Raw genomic sequence first — 24604 nt, 5'->3', positions numbered from 1 at the left:
GTAGTCAGCCTGGAACGTGGCCAACCTCATGAGTGGGGTTGGAAGAGAGATGAGGAGTGACTCAGTTATCAAGAAGCTTTCAGCAGCCATCATGTTGACTAGCAGAGACAACAGAGGCCATAGGGTGGCAGTGAACCGTCATAACAACCTACTGACTAAACTGGTGTTTTGACATTAACTGTTGCTTTGACACAAATACAAAACACAATATATCTAAGATATGGAAAATACAATGAATATCTTATACAGTAATGATGACACCTGCATATTTACATCTGGGAAACTGAATGACATGTATCTTTGTCAGGTTGTTTGTGTTGTGGTTTGCACCAAATTCAGCCTGATGATGACTGTGTCACACCTTCAAGAGGGCCTCAAACTTTACTGTGGGTTCTGAGGGGGGAAAATATCACCAGAAAATATACCTGTTAGTGGGAAAGTGATAAACAGTAGTCAGAAGTTACACCGATGATTGACTGATGACTGGCATCATTCCACATTTGATCAAATTTACAATATTTTACAAAATATTTAAATGGAAAATTAAGATGTGGTAGTATATTCTATTGTGTGTACTTTAGTGTTTTTGGTTTGAAGGAAACACTGCTGTATGTGCCCAGATAACTAACCCAAACCCATCTACCAAGACTGTATTTGTACACAGATAACTAACCCAAACCTATCTACCTAGACTGTATTAGAACACAGATAACCAACCCAAACCCATCTACCTAGACTGTATTAGAACACAGATAACTAACCCAAACCTATCTACCTAGACTGTATTAGAACACAGATAACCAACCCAAACCCATCTACCTAGACTGTATTAGGACACAGATAACTAACCCAAACCCATCTACCTAGACTGTATTAGAACACAGATAACTAACCCAAACCCATCTACCTAGACTGTATTAGGACACAGATAACTAACCCAAACCTATCTACCTAGACTGTATTAGAACACAGATAACCAACCCAAACCCATCTACCTAGACTGTATTAGAACACAGATAACTAACCCAAACCCATCTACCTAGACTGTGCTAGAACACAGATAATTAACCCAAACCCATCTACCTAGACTGTATTAGAACACAGATAACTAACCCAAACCCATCTACCTAGACTGTATTAGAACACAGCATCAATACAGTGAGATTCTACATCTGTAGGAAGGGACTGTTCTTTGAGTTATCAGGCTAAGAGTCCTGCTGTGTGTCTGTGTGTGTGTGTGTTACCTGAGTACTGGTCTCCTGGTCCATTATTAGGAGCAGTGTCTGCTGTCTCTTCTCTCTTGGTGCTGGTCTCACCGTCTCTCAGGGTGTCTGCACTGATGTAGATATCCACAATCCTCTCCTCCATCTCATCTCTGTCAAACTTGACCTTCTTGTTCATATCTGGATCGGCATAGATTAACTTTGACATCTTTAACAATGCCTGGGTCTTTCTTTCTATGTAGGTCTACTATACGTTAAGTCTCTGCTTCCAGTGATATCTCTGTCTCTGAGTCATCTGTGTGAATCTGTCAGTGTGACTGCTGTAGGTGTTAACTCTAGGGAAGTATCAACAAAATGACACGGGTAGTTGTGGCTATGCTAATACAAAAAATAGAACAAGTTTGCATACTTGTGTACGTACTTGTGTGCATGTGTGTGTGTGAGAGATTGTTACAGTGCTTATTGTTAAACCATTTTCTGTGGCACAATATAAATCATTCCATGTCTCTACATGGTCATCTTGTCCAGAATATATCTCAACACAGTCCTCCTGCCCAGGGAATGGGACTTGCTATTTGTGGTGATGGACAGGACACTATCATAAAAGGAAGATATAGATAATAGAGGGGAAGTGGAGAACAAAGTCTAGCTGTTAACATATATTAAATATCATATGTAACAGCCCCAAGATAATTCAGGGAGTTTCCAGAATTCCCCATTCCTTTCACATTTCTGCTGATTTGGACCCTCTGTGTCACACCCTGGCTCTGGGACTCTATATGTTGAGCCAGGGTGTGGATATTCTATAGGTTGTATTTCTGTGTTGGCCAGAGTGGTTCCCAATCAGAGGCAACGAGTATCAGCTGTGGCTGGTTGTCTCTGATTGGGAGCCATATTTATAGAGGCTATTTTCCCACAAATGTTGTGGGATCTTGTTTCTAGTCTGTTGTGTTAGACCGTGAACTGTCACGTTATCGTTTTGTTGTTTTTGATCGTGTCTCTAATAAAGAGTATGTTTGCCTGCAACGCTGCGCCTTGGTCCTCCTCTGTATACGACGATCGTGACAGAAGATCCCACCAAGACTGGACCAAGCAGCGTGTCCAGGAGCCATCGCCAGGGAGATCTCTAGCAGATCTCCTTCGCCTCCTGGACTGGGTCAAGCCGGGTGAGGAAGAGAAGGGCCGGACTTGGAAGCAGAAGGGCGAAAGTCTGGCGAGGGACATGGAGACCTGGTCCACGGGTAGGAGAGACGCCCAGAATTTTTTTTTTTAGGGGGGGGGCTAACGTCGTGGACGACGGGCCAGCAGGAGACCGCGACAGTGCGGCCCAGCGGGTTGGCAGAGGAGGTCGCCAGGTTACGGGGGCTACTGGTCGAAGAAGGGATGTGGAAGGTGTAGAGGCATGGCGAGAGGTACTGGGGTGTGTTACCAGTCCGGTCCGGCCCATTCCAGATCCCTGCGTAGGGCCAGTGGTGTGTGTCCCCAGTACGGTCCGGCCTGTTCCTGCTCCCCGTACCAGGCCAATGGTGCGAGTCTCCAGCCCTGTCCAGCCTGTTCCTGCTCCACGCACCAAGCCAGGGGTGCGTATCGTCAGCCCGGTCCGGCCTGTCCCTGCTCCTCGCACCAAGCCGACGGTGTGCGTCGCCAGCCCGGTCCGGCCTGTTCCTGCTCCTCGCACCAAGCCGACGGTGTGCGTCGCCAGCCCGGTCCGGCCTGTTCCTGCTCCTCGCACCAAGCCTACGGTGTGCGTCGCCAGCCCGGTCCGGCCTGTCCCTGCTCCACGCACCAAGCCTACGGTGTGCGTCGCCAGCCCAGTCCGGCCTGTCCCTGCTCCACGCACCAAGCCTACGGTGTGCGTTGCCAGCCCGGTCCGGCCTGTCCCTGCTCCACGCACCAAGCCTACGGTGTGCGTCGCCAGCCCGGTCCGGCCTGTCCCTGCTCCACGCACCAAGCCTACTGTGTGCGTTGCCAGCCCGGTCCGGCCTGTCCCTGCTCCTCGCACCAAGCCAGGGGTGCGCATCGTCAGCCCGGCCCGGCCCGTTCCTACTCCACGCACCAAGCCAGGGGTGCGCGTCGTCAGTCCAGCACAACCCGTGCCTGGGTCACCGGTGCCTGGTAAGGTACAGGTCAGCTGCTCCACACCGGAGCCAAAGCGGTCCGCTTCTACGATGTCCGGTCCAGCTCCAGCCAGCGGGGCCAGACCGGACCAGGGGCGCCACGGGGGGATGGTGGAAGGGTGGTGGTCAAGCCCGGAGCCGGAATCGCCTCCGAGGAGGAATGCCCACCCAGCCCTCCCCTGGTTTGTGTACGTTTAGGCGCGGTCGCAGTCCGCGCCTTTAGGGGGGGGTACTGTCACACCCTGGCTCTGGGACTCTATATGTTGAGCCAGGGTGTGGATATTCTATAGGTTGTATTTCTGTGTTGGCCAGAGTGGTTCCCAATCAGAGGCAACGAGTGTCAGCTGTGGCTGGTTGTCTCTGATTGGGAGCCACATTTATAGAGGCTATTTTCCCACAAATGTTGTGGGATCTTGTTTCTAGTCTGTTGTGTTAGACCGTGAACTGTCACGTTATCGTTTTGTTGTTTTTGATCGTGTCTCTAATAAAGAGTATGTTTGCCTGCAACGCTGCGCCTTGGTCCTCCTCTGTATACGACGATCGTGACACTCTGTTTACTCCCAAATATACATCAACATGTTCAGGAGATCCAGGACTACAAACATGGGTCATTATAATGTCCATACAATAGATGTGACACTACAAACTGCTCCAAGTGGATATTGAGGGTTGGTAGGCTTAACCAGTGAGGATGAGATGACAACAGAAACCACCAGGGCTCTCCTCTCACTTGATGAACCTGATTGGTGGAGGAGTTTTTGAGTGACAGCTGGTTGAACCATTTCACTTCCCTCTTTTGGGACCCATATAGGGGAACAACAGTCAAATATGAGCATTTGATATTGTGCTTATAAGTAACTTGATAACAAAGACTGACTGTCAAATATGATTAAGTAACATCCTTTGATACCCTTTGATATCTCTACTACACTCCTATACAGTGTATGTAATGGTGGTTTGGTAGGGTTGAGAATGTTTGCACCAGACGTAAAAGGGAGCATGTAAATATATGTAGCAAGTAAGAAGAATGTATTTGAATTGTAATTGATTAAATGCACTGCATGTAGAGTGTGCAAAAAGTCAAATGCACTAACTTCATGTTGTATCTGATGATGTGTGAAACATAACTACTGGTACACAGGAAGCAACAAACAGGAAATAAGAAGGACTTTTATTAATATGCTACTACAAACAAATAATAAGTGTGTTCGTAGGTTTGAGACAGAGCGAGAGAGAGAGAGAGAGAGAGAGAGAGAGAGAGAGAGAGAGAGAGAAGGAGGAAGTTATTTGCACTGTAGGCTACTGTACGTGTTACAGTATGTTGTCATGTTGATGTTAAACCACTTTTTCACAAATCCAGTTGAGTTTGCTGTCACATGACATGTCATTCCATGCCTGTAGAGGACTCAGATCTTTGTGTATCTCAGCACAGTCCTCCCCAGTAGGACCAAAATTATCAGGCTGTTTGTCAAGCCAGTACCTACAGGGTTAAAAACAGTCAGATATCATGGTTAATACCAGTACCTACAGGGTTAAAAACCATCAGATATCATGGTTAATACCAGTAAATGCAGGGTTAAAAACCATCAGATATCATGGCTAATACCAGTACCTACAGGGTTAAAAACCATCAGATATCACAGTTAGAACATCACAATCCTAAATAATATACAGAAATGCTTCATCTTAAAGTTAACTTTGTTGACTGCTATCATCAATGACAGTAACCTGTATAGAAAAAGGTTGAATGGAGCTTTATTCACAGATTAGTTATCATCTTTCACCCTGTGGTCAGTGGTGTGCCGTCCACCCATTTCCAGGTCCCCTCATTAACAGAGTCAGTCAGACCAATCCAGACTCTCTTGAGGTTGTACAGAAATGTCTGTTGTCGAGAAACATAAATGTATATACACTACCAGCCAAAAGTTTTAGAACACCTACTCATTCAAGGCTTTTTCTTAATTTGTACTATTTTTTTACATTGTAGAATAATAGTGAAGACATCATAACTATGAAATAACACATATGGAATCATGTAGTAACCAAAAAGTGTTAAACAAATCAAAATATATTTTATATTTGAGATTCTTCAAATAGCCACCCTTTGCCTTGATGACAGCTTTGCACACTCTTGGCATTCTCTCAAACAGCTTCATGAGGTAGTCACCTGGAATGCATTTAAATTAACGGTTGTGGCTTGTTAAAAGTTAATTTGTGGAATTTATTTCCTTTTTAATGTGTTTGAGCCAGTCAATTGTGTTGTGACAAGGTAGGGGGGTGTACAAAAGATAGCCCTATTTGGTAAAAGACAAAGTCCATATTGTGGCAAGCACAGCTCAAATAAGCAAAGAGAAATGACACTCCATCATTACTTTAAGCCATGGTCAGTAAATACGGAAAATGTCAAGAACTTTGAAAGTTTCTTCAAGTGCAATCACAAAAACCATCAAGCGTTACGATGAAACTGGCTCTCATGAGGACTGCCACAGGAAAGGAAGACCCAGATTTACCTCTTCTGTAGAGGATAAGTTCATTAGAGTTACCAGCCCAAATTAATGCTTCACATAGTTCAAGTCACAGACACATCTCAACATCAACTGTTCAGAGGGGACTGTGTGAATCAGGCCTTCATGGTCGAATTACTGCAAAGAAACCACTGCTAAAGTACACCAATAAGAAGAAGAGATCCGCTTGGGCCAAGAAACATGAGTAATGGACATTAGACAGGTGGAAATGTGTCCTTTGGTCTGGAGTCCAATTTTGAGATTTTTAGTTCCAACCGCTGTGTCTTTGTGAGACGTGGTGTGGGTGAACGGATGATATCCGCATGTGTTGTTCCCACCGTAAAGCATGGAGGAGGAGGTGTTATGGTGTGTGGGGTGCTTTTCTGGTGACACTGTCTGTGATTTATTTAGAATTCAAGTCACACTTAACCAGCATGGCTACCACAGCATTCTGCAGCGATATGCCATCCCATTTTGTTTGGGCTTAGTGGGACCATCATTTATTTATCAACAGGACAATGAACCAACACACCTCCAGGCTGTGTAAGGGCTATTTTACCAAGAAGGAGAGTGATGGAGTTCTGCATAAGATTACCTGGCCTCCACAATCCCCCAACCTCAACCCAATTGAGATGGTTTGGGTTGAGTCGGACCGCAGAGTGAAGGAAAAGTAGTCAACAAGTGCTCAGCATATGTGGGAAGTCATTCAAGACTGTTGGAAAAACATTCCAGGTGAAGCTGACCTCTCTCTCTCTCTCTCTCTCTCTCTCTCTCTCTCTCTCTCTCTCTCTCTCTCTCTCTCTGTCTCTCTCTCTCTCTCCCTCTCTCTCTGTCTCTCTCTCTCTCTCTCTCTCTCTCTCTCTCTCTCTCTCTCTCTCTCTCTCTCTCTCTCTCTCTCTCTCTCTCTCGCTCTCTCTCTCTCTCTCTCTCTCTCTCTCTCTCTCTCTCTCTCTCTCTCTCTCTCTCTCTCTCTCTCTCTCTCTCTCTCTCTCTCTCTCTCACCTGTTCCTTATAACTGTTTATGATCACCAGGTCCGCTCCTCTCTCCAGACAGTCCTCTCTGCTTTCGTTCCAGGTTTTAGTCTCAGTAGACAGGAAGTACCAACTGGATTCAAACTTCTGCCAGCCTTCAGGACAGGTTTGTTCTACAAGATGAAAAAATGAATTTCCTTCAACTTATCACACTAAACACTTAATGAAAGAATACAGACACACTATAAAGTGTGTGGGATTAATGATAATGTATTACTGTAGGTTTACTCTCTGAGATTGGTAAGCCTCCTGTTAAGAATCTCTCTCTCAGTCTGTAGCTGGTCTCTCTCTTTAGTCAGGGTGTTGTAACTGGTCTGTAGCTGGTCTCTCTCTTTAGTCAGGGTGTTGTAACTGGTCTGTAGCTGGTCTCTCTCTTTAGTCAGGTTGTTGTAGCTGGTCAGTAGCTGGTCTCTCTCTGCAGATGAGTTGGTCTTATATGCTAAGAAGCTCTTAGTGACCCCATCATCTGTCACAACAACAACAAAGTTTATCATTAAACGAGAAAATCACAGAACTACTGGTGAATTGTAGGAATTATAACTTCAGACTTACAGTGGACATACAGGCCTATGATCCCAGCCAGTAGAACACACAGCAGCCCCAGACACACTGCAGCAACTCTGGAGGATCTCTTCCCTGATCTATCAGGCTCTGTGGACACAGATACTGTACATAGCATCATCAATGAGACACAATCGAACATGGACCATATAGCGCAGGGATCATCAACTAGATTTAGCTGCGGGCAGATTTATGTCTTGAGCGAATGGTCAGGGGGCCGGAACATAATTGCAAATAATTACCAGGCTGCAAATTGACCGCAAGAAGTCCAAATAGATATAAAATTGGACTAAAATGTAATAATTTCAAATCTTGTTTACGTTAGTGTGTGTCTCTCTATTATACTTGGGAATACTTGGGAACAGATTTCCAAAATGTAAATCAATAGGAGCTGATTTCCTGGTGTTTTTACAGTCTGTTATGTCAAACCTGATGTGGTGATTGAAACCAGAAATAGCCTCCATGACCTCCATGCCATAAACCTCCAGTCAACTCTAGTTAGCAATGGCTCACAAAACCACCTCTAACTTTCTTCATACTGGATATAAAGTCATACAAATGGTATCCACAAACTCATCTGACTGTGGGGAAGTAGATAAAGGGCATCATTGCCAAAATCCTGAAGTCTCCATTTAATTCAAAATTCACTTAGTCTCCCATTGATATAAATGAATGACTAAGTCTAAATTTGACTTAAGTGGAAGATAGGATTCGTCCCATATGATCTCAAAGTATGAAGAATCTATTTTGTATGATCTCTAAAAGGTGGAAAAATAGCTGCACATTTAAAGTGGTGGTTTCTCACCCCCATCTCTCTTTTTGTTGAGGGGGACTTGTGGTTGTTAAAGATACAGCTTCTCACTGCAACAGGAAATATAGTGGCCAGTTACAGTTAACCCCTAGCCTTGCTAATGTTAGCCAGATAGCTAATGTTAGTAGAATTCATAACATATCACACGTTTAGCAAATTCATAACATATTGTAAGTTTAGCAAATTCGTAACATATCATACAAATTGTAATTGGTAACATATCATACCAAATGGATGATGGGCATCCACACATTGATACATAACATATGAAAGGTAACATATCATACTAAATAGAGTGTCTTGCTTTACGTACAGAATAAAACGAAATGCTTTGAGACCAGGTTGGAAATACACAGTGGCGAGTTACAAAGGACTTTATGAACATGAAAATAAATGTTTCTGCAGTTAGTATACATCCTACAGAGCCTCGACAATTTCAGAAAATTTAACCTCTAATCTTAAAGGAACGACCTTTCATTTAGGAGATGTAGTGTTTTCATTTAGGAGATGTAGTTCGTTACAGTTTATTTTACTCAGTTGGCTTTTGAAGACTTGGGGCATTGGGCATCAGCCAATATCATCACATTAACATCAGGTAAATTGTTTGTGTGGCAATTGGAAGAATAATAACTACTGGTTTACACTTCGATGTGTGTGTCTCTATGACAACAGTGTACTTACCAGTATTCTGAGATTCAGGTTGTTTATCTATGCTCCTGTTCACTGTATCCTGTCCACAGCTCTTCCTGTCAACATTAGCATAAATCTCCTCAGACTGCTCCATATAAAGGCTAATTCTAATTGCCCCCTTAAAATATACTTTGGTACTTTAAGGAGCGGCACACAATACAACGGACAGTATATTCTGTGGTATATCCTCTTAAACATCTGCTTTAGTTTAACAGTCTGTGTCTGAGAATGTACAGTGTTATAGATTTTGTCACGATTCAGACAGACGACCAGAGGACCACAATTGCGTCACACCAGAAAGTTTATTAAACTTAAGGGAAAAGGGAAGTAGGGAGTGAATGAAGGCTCCAGGGGTAACAGGGGTCCCGTTCCAATGTGCTGGGTCTGTGCCCCCCCAGTGGCAGCGATCGTCCTATGAAGCCGGTGGTGGGTGGTCCAGAAGTCCTGGGGGGGGGAGACACAGACACAACAGGGCGGAATGAAACAAGGCAGCAGTACAGTTCAAGGGAAATCCAAAATACGTAGTAGCAAGGCAGAAGGCTGGTCAGAGTTACCGGGATCGAAGAGTAGTCAGGAGTCGTAATGGCAGAAGCAGGTCTGGATCTCCTGAGGCAGAGGAGTATCCAAAAAAACAGGCAGGTCCGGGGTCACAAAACCAGGGTGAGCCAGAAGCGCGAGCAAACAGGTTCCGGGTGTGAGCTTTGCAGACGATCTGACACCGGAGAGCTGAAAGACAGGGCCTTAAATACTGGGAGAGGTAGTGGGTAATGCAGCGCAGCTGGCAGAGTAATAAGAGCAGAGCAGAGCAGGGACAGGTGGAGCTAGTTAGGCTGAGTAGAGAGAGTGGTGAGCAGAGTGGAAGAAAATTAGGGTGGTAACCCGGTGGAGAGAGAGGCCCATGACAGAACCCCCCCCCCAAGGGACGGCCCCAGAAGTCCCAAGAGCAACACCACGCCGGGCGGGAGGAGGGGAGCCGGAGGAGGGCTAGAACTCCTCCGAACGGTCCGAGTGAACGTCCTCATCCTCGGAGGAAGCCGGAGGGCCGTGGTCGGGAGATGGGACAGGTCCCGAGACAGGATCAGGCACAGGACAGGAAGCCGAGCGGGCAGGACGGTTAGGGACCCCTCTGGGGCGGCCCCTACGGATTGCAGGTTGATCAGGATGCCGTTGGTGGAAAGCGGTGATGAGAGTCCTATCCACAATCCGACTAGCTGGCACCCAGGTCCTTTCCTCAGGTCCATAGCCCTCCCAGTCAATGAGGTACTGGAGACCCCTACCCCTCCGTCTGGACCGAAGCAGGCGGCGGACGGTGTAAACCAGACCACCATCGACGAGCCGTGGAGGAGGAGGACCAGGCGCCGCAGGGACCAGCGGACTCTCATGGATGGGCTTAATCTTAGACACATGGAAAGTGGGGTGCACCCTCAGGGAATTAGGCAGTTGGAGCCGGACAGCAGTTGGGCTAATCACTCTTATGATAGGGAATGGGCCAATGAACCGAGGTGCCAGCTTCTGCGACTCCACCCTGAGTGGCAGGTTCTTCGATGACAACCACACCCTTTGACCAACATGGTAGGTGGGAGCAGGAATTCTCCGACGGTTGGCCCCGGTAGTGTAGCTGGCAACGGATCTGAGGAGTGTGGCTCGGGCTTGTGACCAGGTGCGGCGACATCGACGGGCAAAAGCAAGTGCAGATGGGCAAGTAACCTCCTCTTCCTGGCTGGCAAATAGAGGAGGCTGGTATCCAAAAACACATTGGAAAGGGGACATACCGATGGCAGAGCAGGTCAGAGAATTGTGTGCGTACTCCACCCATGTCAATTGCTGCGACCAGGAGTGGGGGTTGCGTGAAGTCATGCATCGCAGTGCCTTCTCGAGCTCCTGATTAGCCCGCTCTGACTGCCCATTGGATTGGGGATGGAATCCGGAAGTCAGACTGACTGTGGCTCCCAGCAGGTGACAGAACTCCTTCCAAAAAGCGGAGGAGAATTGTGGACCACGGTCAGAAACTACATCCCTTGGCAGTCCGTGGATCCGGAAGACGTGTTCCAGGACCACCTGGGCGGTCTCCTTGGCGGTTGGGAGCTTGGGGAGGGAATGAAGTGTGCCATCTTGCTGAAACGGTCAACGATGGTGAGAATGACGGTCATGCCCCTTGAAGGGGGCAGCCCCGTGACAAAGTCAAGGGCGATGTGAGACCAGGGACGTCTGGGCACAGGCAGGGGCTGCAGCAATCCGGCTGGGGGCTGGCAGGACGACTTGTGTTGGTTGCAGATGGGGCAGGCTTGGGACGAATTCCCCGTACATCCTTCCTCAGAGAGGGCCACCAGAACCTCTGGGCGAGCAGGTTGTAAGTGCGGGTGGAGCCAGGGTGACAAGCTAGGCGGGAGTCATGTCCCCACTGAACGACCTGGGACCTCAGGTCTTCGGGGACAAAAAGGCGGTCAGCTGGGCAGGTGCTGGGACCTGGCTGGTTACGGAGAGCCTCCAGCACCTGTTCCTCAACAGCCCAGGTCAGAGCTGCAACGATGCAGGGACTTGGCAGAATCGACACAGGGTCCTTGGAGGGGGTGTCATCCTTCTGGAATTGACGGGAGAGGGCGTCTGGCTTGGTGTTGCGTGATCCAGGCCGGTATGACAGAGTGAAATTAAACCTGGTGAAGAACAGGGCCCAGCGGGACTGCCTGGAGTTCAACCGTTTGGCCGTGCGGATGTACTCCAAGTTCTTATGATCGGTCCAAACGAGAAATGGAATGGTGGACCCCTCCAGCCAGTGACGCCACTCCTCCAAGGCAAGCTTCACAGCCAGCAGCTCACGGTTCCCTATGTCGTAATTGCACTCAGAGGGGGACAACCGACGTGAGAAAAAGGCACAGGGATGGAGCTTCCTATCCTCCGCAGCCCACTGAGAAATCACAGCACCAACTCCCACATCCGAGGCGTCCCACCTCCACAATGAATTGCCGGTCCACATCAGGCATCTGGAGGATGGGAGCGGAGGTGAACCTCACCTTGAGGGTACTGAAGGCCTTGTCGGCTGCTGGGGTCCAGGTGAAGGGGTTGCTTGGTGCTGGTTAGAGCAGTGAGAGGGGCAGCAACGGTACTGTAGTTCCGGATAAACTTCCTATAGAAGTTAGCAAACCCCAGAAACTGTTGCAGCTTCTTTCTGTTCTCCGGAACTGGCCATGAAGTGACTGCTGATACTTTGGCAGGATCCATTTGGATACTTCCCTCTGCCACTATGTACCCCAGGAAGGCCACTGTCTTGACGTGAAACTCACATTTCTCTGCCTTGGCGTAGAGGGAATTCTCCAGAAGACGATGAAGGACTTGCTGGACATGGCGGGTGTGTTCAGACAGGTCTCTGGAGTAGATTAAGATGTCATCCAGGTAAACGAAGACAAACTTGTTTAACATGTCCCGCAGTACATCATTCACTAGAGCCTGGAACACAGCAGGAGCATTGGTGAGGCCAAAAGGCATAACCAGATACTCGTGAGTGGCCTGTTGGTGTATTGAATGCGGTTTTCCATTCATCTCCCTCCCGGATCCGCACTAGGTGGTAAGCGTTTCTGAGATCCAACTTGGTAAAAACAGTGGCTCCCTGGAGCAACTCAAAAGCAGAGGTGAGCAGAGGCAGAGGGTAACGGTTTTTCACTGTGATGTCGTTGAGTCCCCTGTAGTCGATGCAGGGGCGAAGAGATCCGTCCTTCTTCCCCACAAAGAAGAAGCCAGCACCAGCAGGAGATGAAGATGAACGGATTAATCCTGCGGACAGAGAGCCATTGATGTAGTCCTCCATGGACTTTCTTTCAGGAGCAGACAACGAATAGAGACGACCCCTTGGAGGAGCTGTTCCAGGAAGGAGGTCGATGGCACAGTCGTACGGTCGGTGAGGGGGCAGAGATGTGGCTCTTGCTTTGTTAAACACCTCTCTGAGACCATGGTAGCATTCTGGGACATTGGAGAGGTCAGGAGCGGAGTTAGTAGGTACTGGCCGAGGGGGTAGTGCGGCAGCAAGCAGGCAGGTTCGGTGGCAGTCCTCTCCCCACTCCCTGATCACCCCGGTCACCCAGTCGAGCTGAGGGTTGTGCCGGCGGAGCCATGGGTAACCCAGGATGAGGGGTTGGCCTGGAGAGGGGAGCAGGTGAAACTGGATAGTTTCTTGATGGTTTCCGGACAGACCCATCGAGACCGGGGCCGTGACATGAGTGACCGATCCGAGTAAGTGTCCGTCCAGTGCCCGGGCAGGAATAGGAGGTGTCAAACTGAGGTTCTCCAGTCCCAGTTGGCGTGCCAGCTTGATGTCCATTATGTTGGCTTCGGCGCCAGAATCCCACCAGAGCAGCCAGGGTGTGAGTTGAGTCAGAGAGGCGGAGGTGAACTTGCAGCAGGGGTTTGCGGTCGGAGGACTGGATGGTCATTGAACTCAACCGGACTCCCCCTATGCCCGGTGAGCTTCGGCCCTTTAAAGGGCAGGTTACCACACGATGTCCATCACCTCCACAATAGAGGCAGAGGTTTGAGGTGAGCGGCGCTGGCGCTCTGCAGGAGTGAGAGAGGCTCGCCCAATCTCCATAGGCTCAGACTGATCAAGCTGACCTGGGTGAGTGGCAGTAGATGACAGGAGCCCAGTCGGATCTCTCCGAATGCCGGTAGTAGGTGGACCTTGGCGCCCCCTCTCACGACGACGGGTCTGTATCCTTCTGTCGATCCTGACAGTCAGTGCGATGGCTTCATCAAGAGTGGAAGGCAGTTCATGGGAGACCAACTGCGTCCTTGATATAGTCAGCCAAACTATGGAAAAACGCGTCCACCAACGATGGTGTGTTCCAAGAACTTCGTCTAGCCAGGGTTCGGAAGTCGATGGAATGGTCTGCGACTGTACGTCTGCCTTGTCGAATACTGAACAGTTCACGAGACGCCTCTGCGGTGGGTGAATCCAGGTCAAACACCTTCAGCATCTCCTCAGCAAACAGGTCGAAGGTTGCACATGCGGGGTTTGACGTTCGAACTCTGCTGTTCCCCAGAGTCGAGCTCGGCTCGTCAGGTGAGTGATGGCATACCCAACTTTAGCCCCTCCGTGGCGAAGGTCCTTGGCTGCAAGGAGAACTGAAGTCGGCAGCTAGTCAGGAATGGCCGGACCTGGGTTGAATCGCCGTTGAACCGCTCGGGGTTTCAATCTTGGGTTCGGAGCAGCGGCTGCAATGACCGGGGCAGGTAACTCGGGGGCAGGGCTGGTGGGCAGACTGGCTGGGGTAAGGTTGGTGAGGAGTTGAAAGATCATGGCGAGTTGTTGTTGCTGCTGCTGGAACTGCTGCTCATGCTCATCGGTTTCCATGTCGGGGAAAGTGTGCGCTGAGTCCATAATGGTCAGATCGTACTGTCACGATTCAGACAGACGACCAGAGGACCACAATTGCGTCACACCAGAAAGTTTATTAAACTTAAGGGAAAAGGGAAGTAGGGGAGTGAATGAAGGCTCCAGGGGTAACAGGGTCCCGTCCAATGTGCTGGGTCTGTGCCCCCCCCAGTGGCAGCGATGCGTCCTATGAAGCCGGTGGTGGGTGGTCCAGAAGTCCTGGGGGGGGGAGACACAGACACAACAGGGCGGAATGAAACAAGGCAGCAGTACAGTTCAAGGGAAATCCAAAATACGTAGTAGCAAGGCAGAAGGCTGGTCAGAGTTACCGGGATCGAAGAGTAGTCAGGAGTCGTAATGGCAGAAGCAGGTCTGGATCTCCTGAGGCAGAGGAGTATCCAAAAAAACAGGCAGGTCCGGGGTCACAAAACCAGGGTGAGCCAGAAGCGCGAGCAAACAGGTTCCGGGTGTGAGCTTTGCAGACGATCTGACACCGGAGAGCTGAAAGACAGGGCCTTAAATACTGGGAGAGGTAGTGGGTAATGCAGCGCAGCTGGCAGAGTAATAAGAGCAGAGCAGAGCAGGGACAGGTGGAGCTAGTTAGGCTGAGTAGAGAGAGTGGTGAGCAGAGTGGAAGAAAATTAGGGTGGTAACCCGGTGGAGAGAGAGGCCCATGACAGATTTAGGGAGGACTTCACACCTTAACCAGTGGTTTGAGCAGACAGCAACCTCCAGGAAGAGACACAACAGTAGATAGACACCATGCATGAGTGAGTGGGTATGTAGCAGCCAGGTCCACTGGTGCATGGTGCAGTGTGTTACCATTGGTCAACTTCAAGTTGGCCCTTGTACAGTGAAGGTTGTGAGTCACGTCTTTCATTAGCATCGTTTTTTTAAATATTTTTTTTACTTAGCCTCAACCTATGGCAAATCACATGACATGTTTCTAATAAAATAATGAAGAGTCATTTTCCAGAGTACAGTATGTCTACATCCTCTCCTCTAAATCTAAACACTACTATTATTTGTTTTATTTTTTCTCTCTTCCTCATTCTCTTAATGTTCTTCTTCCTCCTCTATGTCTCTCTGACACTAAGGCTCTATCTCAATTAGTTTTCCTAGATTACTCTCCTCCCATCTCCTCTCCTCCCATCTCCTCTCCTCCCATCTCCTCCTATCTCCTCTCCTCCTATCTCCTCTCCTCCCATCTCCTCTCCTCCTATCTCCTCTCCTCCTTCTCACTGTATCCAACCATCAACATAATAATTACTAGACTACCAGATAAACAACGAGAGAGAAAGAGAGCTTCCAATCATGTTCCTAAAAATATATGTTTAGACTCTATAGAACCATCATAGAAGCCAATTACTATTTGAAAATGTCATGGAAAGAGTAAAAAAATAAATTATAAAAGTGTTGATAATGGTATGCTCATCTTAGAGAGTGTCTTTACAGCTGAAAAAAACATATGTCTATAAGGATGTTTGTACCACAGTGTCTGACTGTCTGGTTTTCTGTGTTTAGGTACTGGGGGGCAGGACAGCCTGATAATGGTGGTCAGTTCTCTGGGCAGGAGGACTGTGGTGAGATATACTATAGACAAGATGACTCTGTAAAGACATGGAATGATGACAAATGTTACAAATATCAGAACTGGATCTGTGAGAAAGTGGTGTAACAATAACCCACAGAAACAAACGTTCTCTCTCTCTGTCCCTCTCTCTCTCTCTCTCTCTCTCCCTCTATCTCTCTCTCTCTCTCTCTCTCTCTCTCCCTCTCTCTCTCTCTCTCTCTCTCTCTCTCTCTCTCTCTCTCTCTCTCTCTCTCTCTCCCCTCTATCTCTCTCTCTCTCTCTCTCTCTCTCTCTCTCTCCATCTCCCTCTCGCTCTCTCCCTATCTATCTCTCTTCTTTTCTCATAGTTATTATGTTAATGGTTGGATAAGGTCCTGAATGGTTAAGTGATGGTTTCACATAGTGGTTAAAGTGAGAGATGAACTCACCATAGAGGTGAAATAGTGGTATTACAGACTTGCAAATGGACTCTTTCTCAATTCATCCTTCCTCAATTCCTCCTCGCATCCTCTCTCCCCCCCCCCTCCTTCTCAAAACACATTGGAGAATAATATCCTAAGGGAGGGACCTTGGACTTTCTCCTCTAATAGGGCTGAGTGTGTGTGTTACCTGAGTGCTGGTCTCCTAGTCCATTATTAGGAGCAGTGTCTGCTGTCTCTTCTCTCTTGGTGCTGGTCTCACCGTCTCTCAGGGTGTTTGCACTGATGTAGATATCCACAATCCTCTCCTCCATCTCACCTCTGTCAAACTTGACCTTCTTGGTCATATCTGGCACAGCATAGATGGCCTCAGACATCTCCAACAACTTACTGTGTTTTCTGTCTATATTCGGGTTCTGGTCTTGTCGTTGACCCTGTGTCTGTGTCTCTATCTGTCTCTGCTCTGAGGTGTGACTACCTGTTTATGATGTTACACCCAGAATAAAAGGGAAATGTTAAAACAGGAAGATGATGAAAGAGTAACAATCGTGGTTGAGGTTGGGACATTTTCTTCTCCTGTTCATATTTATATCTGATTCCTGAGTACTACGGACTTACTTATCAGGAGTCTACTGTACTGACCTCATGTTGTGTCTAATGTACTGACCTCATGTTGTGTCTAATGTACTGACCTCATGTTGTGTCTAATGTACTGACCTCATGTTGTGTCTAATGTACTGACCTCATGTTGTGTCTAATGTACTGACCTCATGTTAAGTCTAATGTACTGACCTCATGTTGTGTCTAATGTACTGACCTCATGTTGTGTCTAATGTACTGACCTCATGTTATGTCTAATGTACTGACCTCATGTTATGTCTAATGTACTGACCTCATGTTGTGTCTAATGTACTGACCTCATGTTGTGTCTAATGTACTGACCTCATGTTGTGTCTAATGTACTGACCTCATGTTGTGTCTAACTCTTCGGAGTCTGGAGCTTTTTTGGCCGTTTTTGGGTACCTTCAATTTTGCCCTGATATACTACATAAAGAAATGTTTACCAGACCAATGTTGGGTATCTTTTTTTTCAGCACAACCTCACCTGTATGATCTGTTAGTAAGTTTTTCACTTTGACATACTATTTCAACACACTGGACCCAAACACACACAGAAAACACAAAGTCCGTTTAGAAAAAAGATGGTTTTTTTATTGTAAAACCCTCAAACATGGTGAACCAAGCATTTAAAAAGCTTCAAATTGAACCACAAGGTGCAAATATGAACATATAAAAGTATTTTGGTGATATATACAAGCAATAAATAACTATTTACAATAAAAAGTAGGTATAACCACTGGCGTTTTCTTCTATTCTAACCCAAAACCTTTTTGTGCCACTCCTCAAAACAGTTTCTGTCCAAAATGAAAAAAAAGCTTCAAATTGAACCACAAAGTGCAAATATGAACATATAAAAGTATTCTTGAGATATATACAAGCAATACACAACTATTTACAAAAAAGTAGGTATAGCCACTGGCCTTTACCCTATTTGTGCCACTCTTCAAAACAGTTCCTGTCCACAATGACACAGAGAGCCACATCACAGGCCTTGCACTTCCATGGTGTGACAAACCTCTTCTTGTCAACTTGTTTACAGCGTTGACAAACCCTGCGGCCTGCTGTGGCTTTGTCTTTGGCCTCTGCAACATTGGCAATGGCTACAGAAACATGGCTGGTGCTTTTTTGAAGTGGAACCCCTGTCTGGGTCACTCCGCACAGCTGGGCCACAAGTTCTGCCACAAAGTTCTTGTGCGTCATGGGTGTGACCTGTTGGGTCGCACTGATGTCACAGTGCAGGATGTATGCATTTGTTGTTCCCATGTCCAAAAAATGCAGGAAGAGGGTACGGTACCAGCGAGCAGTTCTGCGATGGGTTGAGTAATACTGGAGAAGCTGGTCTGACAGGTCAACCCCTCCCATGTACTTATTGTAGGCCATGATGGGGGTAGGGCAGGGAATGTCTTTTGCTACCCAGCGTCCAGGTCCTTCCTTCACCTTCCTCTTGATTGTCTCGCCCGAAAACGCTGGGTGGATTGTGGAGCACACCGACACCTCCCGCGTATCCATCCACTTCACAAAGACCAGGCGATCCTCTCTGATCCATCTCACAGACCCCCTCTTCGATTTGCTGGTGAGGGCATTTTCTCTGCCACTAGGACACCCTTTTCTGTTGCTTCTGTAGGTCCCACAGGCTCCAAACTTCATACTTCCCAAACTCAGGAACAGTTTTGGGCTGGTGTAGAAATTGTCCATATAAATATGGTATCCTGTACCAAGATGTGATGGCTGAATGAGGTCCATAACAGCATCATATGAAAGTCCATGCACGCTGGGTGTGTGTGCTTTCCCAACATACACGTTGAAGTTTAGAGTGTAGCCATTGTTAGACTCTGCCAACACAAAGAGCTTGATCCCCCATTTGTTAGGCTTGTCCTTCATGTACTGGGTCATGCCAGTTTTGGCTTTGTAGCCACCATCTTCTCGTCGACTGACAGTTCCTTCTTAGGATGGTAATGAGCCTGGCAGGCAGTGCGAATGTCGTCCATCAGAGGTTTGACCTGAACAGTTTGTCATGCTGGGGTGTACCTTTGCGCTGGTCATTTATGACATCCTCCTCTGGATCACTTAGGTGGATGTTCCATGAGATGGACCGAATCTGTCTCTTGGCATGACCTTCGGCTGGCAATGAAACAGACAATATGTGGCTTTGTTTCCAGTAGTCCTGGATACTAGGCAGAGTCACCAATGAGGTGTAGATGAGGAGACCCAGAAATCTGTGCAGTTCCTCCACATCAACGTCAGTCCACTGATATTTGCTCCCCCTTCTGCTGATTTCTTGCTGCCTGTTTGTTGGTGTTTCTGCAGATTGTCCTCATTGTATCTGCGGCAAGTAGAGCAGGAAGAGGTCCTTTGGTGTGTGCCCTGAATGCAAATCCACCTGGGCTCCTGGTGGTCTGCGGGGCATGAACCTACTGGCTTGTGGGGCAGTGTCAGGATCAGTCTCTGTTTTCCATGGCTCAGAGCTCTGTTCTGGCTGTGCTGCTGACTGGGCTGGAGATCTTGACCTGGTCTTGGCCTGATCCTTCCTTCCACGCCCCTCTGTGATGGCCTCCGTCGGCTTGTTGTGGGGGTGGGGGCTGTTGATGGCCCAGGCTGCTCGTCGTCGTCGTCGTCACTATACAAAACAGGTAAACGGATTCAAGATTATTCAAAGTTCAAGATGTTCATTGGCATTTGCACTACAGTGAAGTAGAATAGAATACTATAGTAAGATAAACGAAAGCAATAAAACAAATTCATTTTAGAAAAATGTTTGTCTTCTTACCTCACGTTTTCAGCAACAAAATCAGGGTCCTCGAAGTCATCCTGGCCACTCTCATTGTCTGACGACGAACTTTCCAAAGTTTCTTCATCGCTCATTTGGAATAACAAGTCGACGGCTTGTTCAACGTGAAGTGTGCGCCTCATATTGCTTCACAAAACGATACTGCTGACAATAAAACTCTTGAAATACTAACAATTGAAATACTAACTCGTGAAAAACTCTCCAAAACTACTCATGAACTGAACTAATTCCTCTCGTTCGTTCTTTCGCAATGGCTAGTTGTCATGGGAATGAATGTTTATATACTTCGTGTGCATCCTGAAGAACCGGGTTAGCACAAGCACACGTTTTTTCCGTTCCTTTTTATCACAAAAGACGACAAAGTTATTATAATAAATGCAAAGCGCTCATAAAAGAGCGCATATTTTGACGCACTTTTTTCATGGAATTGAAATTATCATAACTTTGGTTTTAGTTGGTGTATTTACATGAAACAAACACTCAAAACGTAGCTTCGGGTCTCCATTTCTGCATGAAATCGACGGCAGCCCTCTGCGTCACTTGGTTTGGATGCTGCGCGGTCCTAAAGCCGGCCCGCGATTTGAACGCGCCGAAGCGTTCGCCGACTCGGAAGAGCTAATGTACTGACCTCATGTTGTGTCTAATGTACTGACCTCATGTTGTGTCTAATGTACTGACCTCATGTTGTGAGTAATGTACTGACCTCATGTTATGTCTAATGTACTGACCTGATGTTGTGAGTAATGTACTGACCTCATGTTATGTCTAATGTACTGACCTCATGTTGTGAGTAATGTACTGACCTCATGTTATGTATAATGTACTGACCTCATGTTGTGTCTAATGTACTGACCTCATGTTGTGTTCTACTGTACTGACCTCATGTTGTGTCTAATGTACTGACCTCATGTTATGTCTAATGTACTGACCTCATGTTGTGTCTAATGTACTGACCTCATGTTGTGTCTAATGTACTGACCTCATGTTGTGAGTAATGTACTGACCTCATGTTGTGTCTGATGTACTGACCTCATGTTATGTCTAATGTACTGACCTCATGTTGTGAGTAATGTACTGACCTCATGTTGTGTCTAATGTACTGACCTCATGTTGTGTCTAATGTACTGACCTCATGTTGTGAGTAATGTACTGACCTCATGTTGTGTCTAATGTACTGACCTCATGTTGTGAGTAATGTACTGACCTCATGTTGTGTCTAATGTACTGACCTCATGTTGTGAGTAATGTACTGACCTCATGTTATGTCTAATGGTGTGTGAAATATAACTCTCAACACACAGGATGCTGATAAGAAGGAATTTATTCATATGCTCACACAAAAAATAGTGTGTGTGCGTGTGTATTTGTGTGTGTGCGTGTGTATTTGTGTGTGTGCGTGTGTGTGTTTGTGTGTGAGATAGGGTGCCATTTGAGACGTACCCTTAATGTCATTATTCACATTCTATGTAGGCCTTATGCACTGCATCTGTCCTAAACACACAGACCACTTTTCATCCATGGATATAAGGTCACCACAAGTAAACAGGACATCTATAAAGAAAAAGGCTTCAATTTAAACTTCTTTTATACATTTTTAATCTGTTCAGTTTCTGAATTAGTTAAAATTAGGTGAAGGTTAGGGTTAAGGTAAGGTCAGTTTTAGGTTTTGTCCTTAAAAACAGACAGTCTAGACAGCAATGTTCCCTCTAAACTGCGCGAGTGCGCGGCCACGCACTTCCTCGAGGACTGCCGCGCAGAATAATTACCATGCCGTGCAGAGATACAAGAGATTGAACTTCACTGAGTTCACCCCATTAGTTTGAACTATATAGATCAACGTTTTTTCTGCATTATAATCAATATTATATCAGCCCCTTTTCAATGCAACAAACCAAAACAAATCAAACTTTTCAAGATTGAGTCTGTGATTGTGTTGTAGGCAGAGCCAGAGCGCAACGGAGTATAATTCTATTGGCGGGGGTTGCCCAAGAGCGTTCTTTCAATTATCGACGAGTGAATATGTTTTTCAGATCAGTTCAGATTAGAACACAGAGCCGCGCGTGTGCACAGTTGTTGATATTCTTTGCTAGTTAGCGAGTTATCAGCCCAGGTATACATAAGTATAGGTCAGCAATGGGGAGTTACTGCTTCCTACAAGAGCACAAAATACGTAGGCTACATTTCAAGCCGTCTTTGAAAATACAGTCAGGTACATTACATTTACATTTTACATTTTAGTCATTTAGCAGACGCTCTTATCCAGAGCGACTTACAGTTAGTGAGTGCATACATAATTTTTTTTATCATACTTAAAATCAAAAAGGTCATTACCATGATTCCAATTTCCAAAAATGTCATTTGATAAAACTACCAACATACAATTAGTAGAAAATAAGTAAAACTAAATCAAAAATGGTCAGAGAGTTTGACTTAGTGTCGGTATTGCTTCGACAACTTTCCACAGCATCACAGTTCATAAGAACTCTGAAAATGAACACAAAAATTGGTGACAAATATTTAGTAGAGTTCATACAGTAACATTCTGTACATCTCAGTCCAGTCCACATCATCACTCCAAATAAGCAATGCCTTAGTGTTGCCCTTAGTGTTGCCCTTAGCGTTGCCCTTAGTGTTGCCCTTAGTGTTGCCCTTAGCGGCGCATATACCCATGAGTAGGTTTCAGTTCACCTATTGAACACTGTCTGGCTTTTCAGTTTAAAAAAACCCTGGTAAGTTAGTATTGATAACGTCCTCTCTTTCCTCCATGACCCCAACCAGTTCCACCACCTCGCCAGCCACCCTTACCCCCTCCTCCCCAACCACCATCTCCCCAACTACCACCACCACCTCCTCGACCACCTCCCCAACCACCACCACCACCACCTCCCCGACCACCACCACCACCTCCCCGACCACCACCACCTCCCCGACCACCACCCCAACCCCCTCCGCCGTCTTGTCTCTTCTGCCAGGTTGGCATCTCAGGGAGGGGGGCATCTATCTCAGAGGGCCGGCCACCTCGATCTGGCACCCTCCTCATCAGGATCTTATTGACAGCACAGGCAGTATTCTCTCTGCTGGAGCCACTGCTGGTCTTCACCACGTTGCATATGTCCTCCCTGGCTGCCAACAGGTGAGCCATGCCTACAGATGAACTCTGGGCCAGGGAGTGTCTCTTAGGCTGGTAGGCCCTGGCCATGCTGTCAACTCTCTCCTTAGCTCTGTATGACCAGCCGAAAAACTGCACAGTGACGTCGAGACGCTTTGATCAGCATCCTCCGTCGACACTCATACTCTGAGGACAGGACCGTGTTGATCTGCTCCAGCCTCTCCCACTGTTCACTGTCGAGAGAGTTATTCAGTACTGGCTTTCAATGCGATCCTTTGGAAGCTCTTGAAGCAGTGCATTTATCTTTTCCCTATCCCAGAGAACAGCTCTGCTACTCCATGCTCTCTTGGCTCTGGGAGCTTCAGTGTTTCACAGATTGCCTGGAGATCGTTTCTGTCTTTGTGTTCTTTGTCCTCAGCAGGTCGTCTCTTTACTATCTGCGCAGCTTGTAGCTCGGAGCATAAAAACAATGCTAGCTTTAGATAGTCTTTATTATTCTGCAGCCCTCCCTGTAGAATCCCGGAGACAAGGCCTTGATAGGGGCACTGCAACTCCTTCAGCATGCCACTCATCTCAAACTGAAGGCCATCAGTGTCACCTGAACCTGACGTAATGCTCTCTTCCAGATCACATAACAGTTTCAGACGGGATGCTAACCACATGCATAGGTTGACATACTCAGGTGATGACAGTCCACCTTCACATGCTCTGACAAGCGTCTCCTCATTCTGCAGAGGTCCGTCATACCCGACTTGTTCCAGCGCATCTAAATATCACTTTCCATTGCGGCAGACAACAATATCAGAAGATTCCTTCTACTTTAAAGATGTAACCGATAGAAGCTTGAGTGTGTTGACATTGTGATACAAACATATAATTAGCTTAATTCATCGTCTACTAGCTAATTTAGCTACGACGTTTTGAAAAACATGCCGCAAGTCAACGGTTAAGTCTTAATTAAAGGGGCAGTGTTGTATTTTGAGACAGGGTTGAATATGCAAATAAGCCAAATGGCAGAGGGGTAGCCTACATTGTGTAATTCTCTGTATGGTATTTATAATTACATGTATTTTGTAAAGTGGTGTCTTGCATAATACAACACAATACAATGCAATTTATAGTAATGTATTTGACCCATGGTGTTACAGACCAAGTAAAAAATCATGAATTAATGTCAAGCTCTTCATAATGTAAAAACGTTTTTCAAAGTCTCATGCAATGTAGGCCTGCATTGAACACCACCTATAGGCTACTGTAGGCTATATCATAGAAATCAAATGCTTTTTCAATGTGAAAATGTTATGGGATTTGCTCCATTGGTTTTGTTGGTAGGCCTACATAATGCTCAAATAGCCACAATAGCCTATTGGCTCCTGTCTAAAACTGTAAGGGTACAGCCTCAGTGTTCACTGTAAACGCACGGCGGAAGTTTCCGCTCACTATACCTCAAATGTGCTCAGTGCCCCAAAATATTAGAGGTAACATTGCTAGACAGTCTGCTAAAAGTGGACAGATTATCTTGGATGTGTTTTGCAAGTTCCTTAATGTCTAACAGAGGAGGAAGTTAGTTACACAGATAACAACATTCATCTGAATATAGGACCTTGTAGTGAAAGTCTGATATAGTGTAATGATTAGATAACAATACACTCACAGACTGGTCTCAGGGGAGATGTTGAGAGTGACTTGTAGAACACACAGCATCCCAAAGCTCACAGCAACCATCCTGTAGAGTCTTCTCCCTGAATCCTCAGGTCCTGAGGAGATACACACTGATGTGAGAACACACACACA

General features: G+C 46.6%; 1 long non-coding RNA gene and 1 pseudogene across 1 annotated transcript in view; both read right to left on the bottom strand.

Annotated features, from left to right (window-relative positions):
• Positions 1 to 24604, bottom strand: part of LOC123483500 — a 71825-nt gene that overhangs the window by 42449 nt on the left and 4772 nt on the right. The gene's annotated exons all lie outside the window — the stretch shown is intronic.
• Positions 22306 to 23575, bottom strand: LOC121562115 (annotated as a pseudogene).

Source organism: Coregonus clupeaformis, unplaced genomic scaffold, assembly GCF_020615455.1.
Source record: "Coregonus clupeaformis isolate EN_2021a unplaced genomic scaffold, ASM2061545v1 scaf0139, whole genome shotgun sequence".
In the NCBI taxonomy this organism is placed as follows: domain Eukaryota; kingdom Metazoa; phylum Chordata; class Actinopteri; order Salmoniformes; family Salmonidae; genus Coregonus; species Coregonus clupeaformis.
The sequence above is the reverse complement of the archived record's forward strand: the minus strand, read 5'-3'. Positions and strand labels throughout refer to the sequence as shown.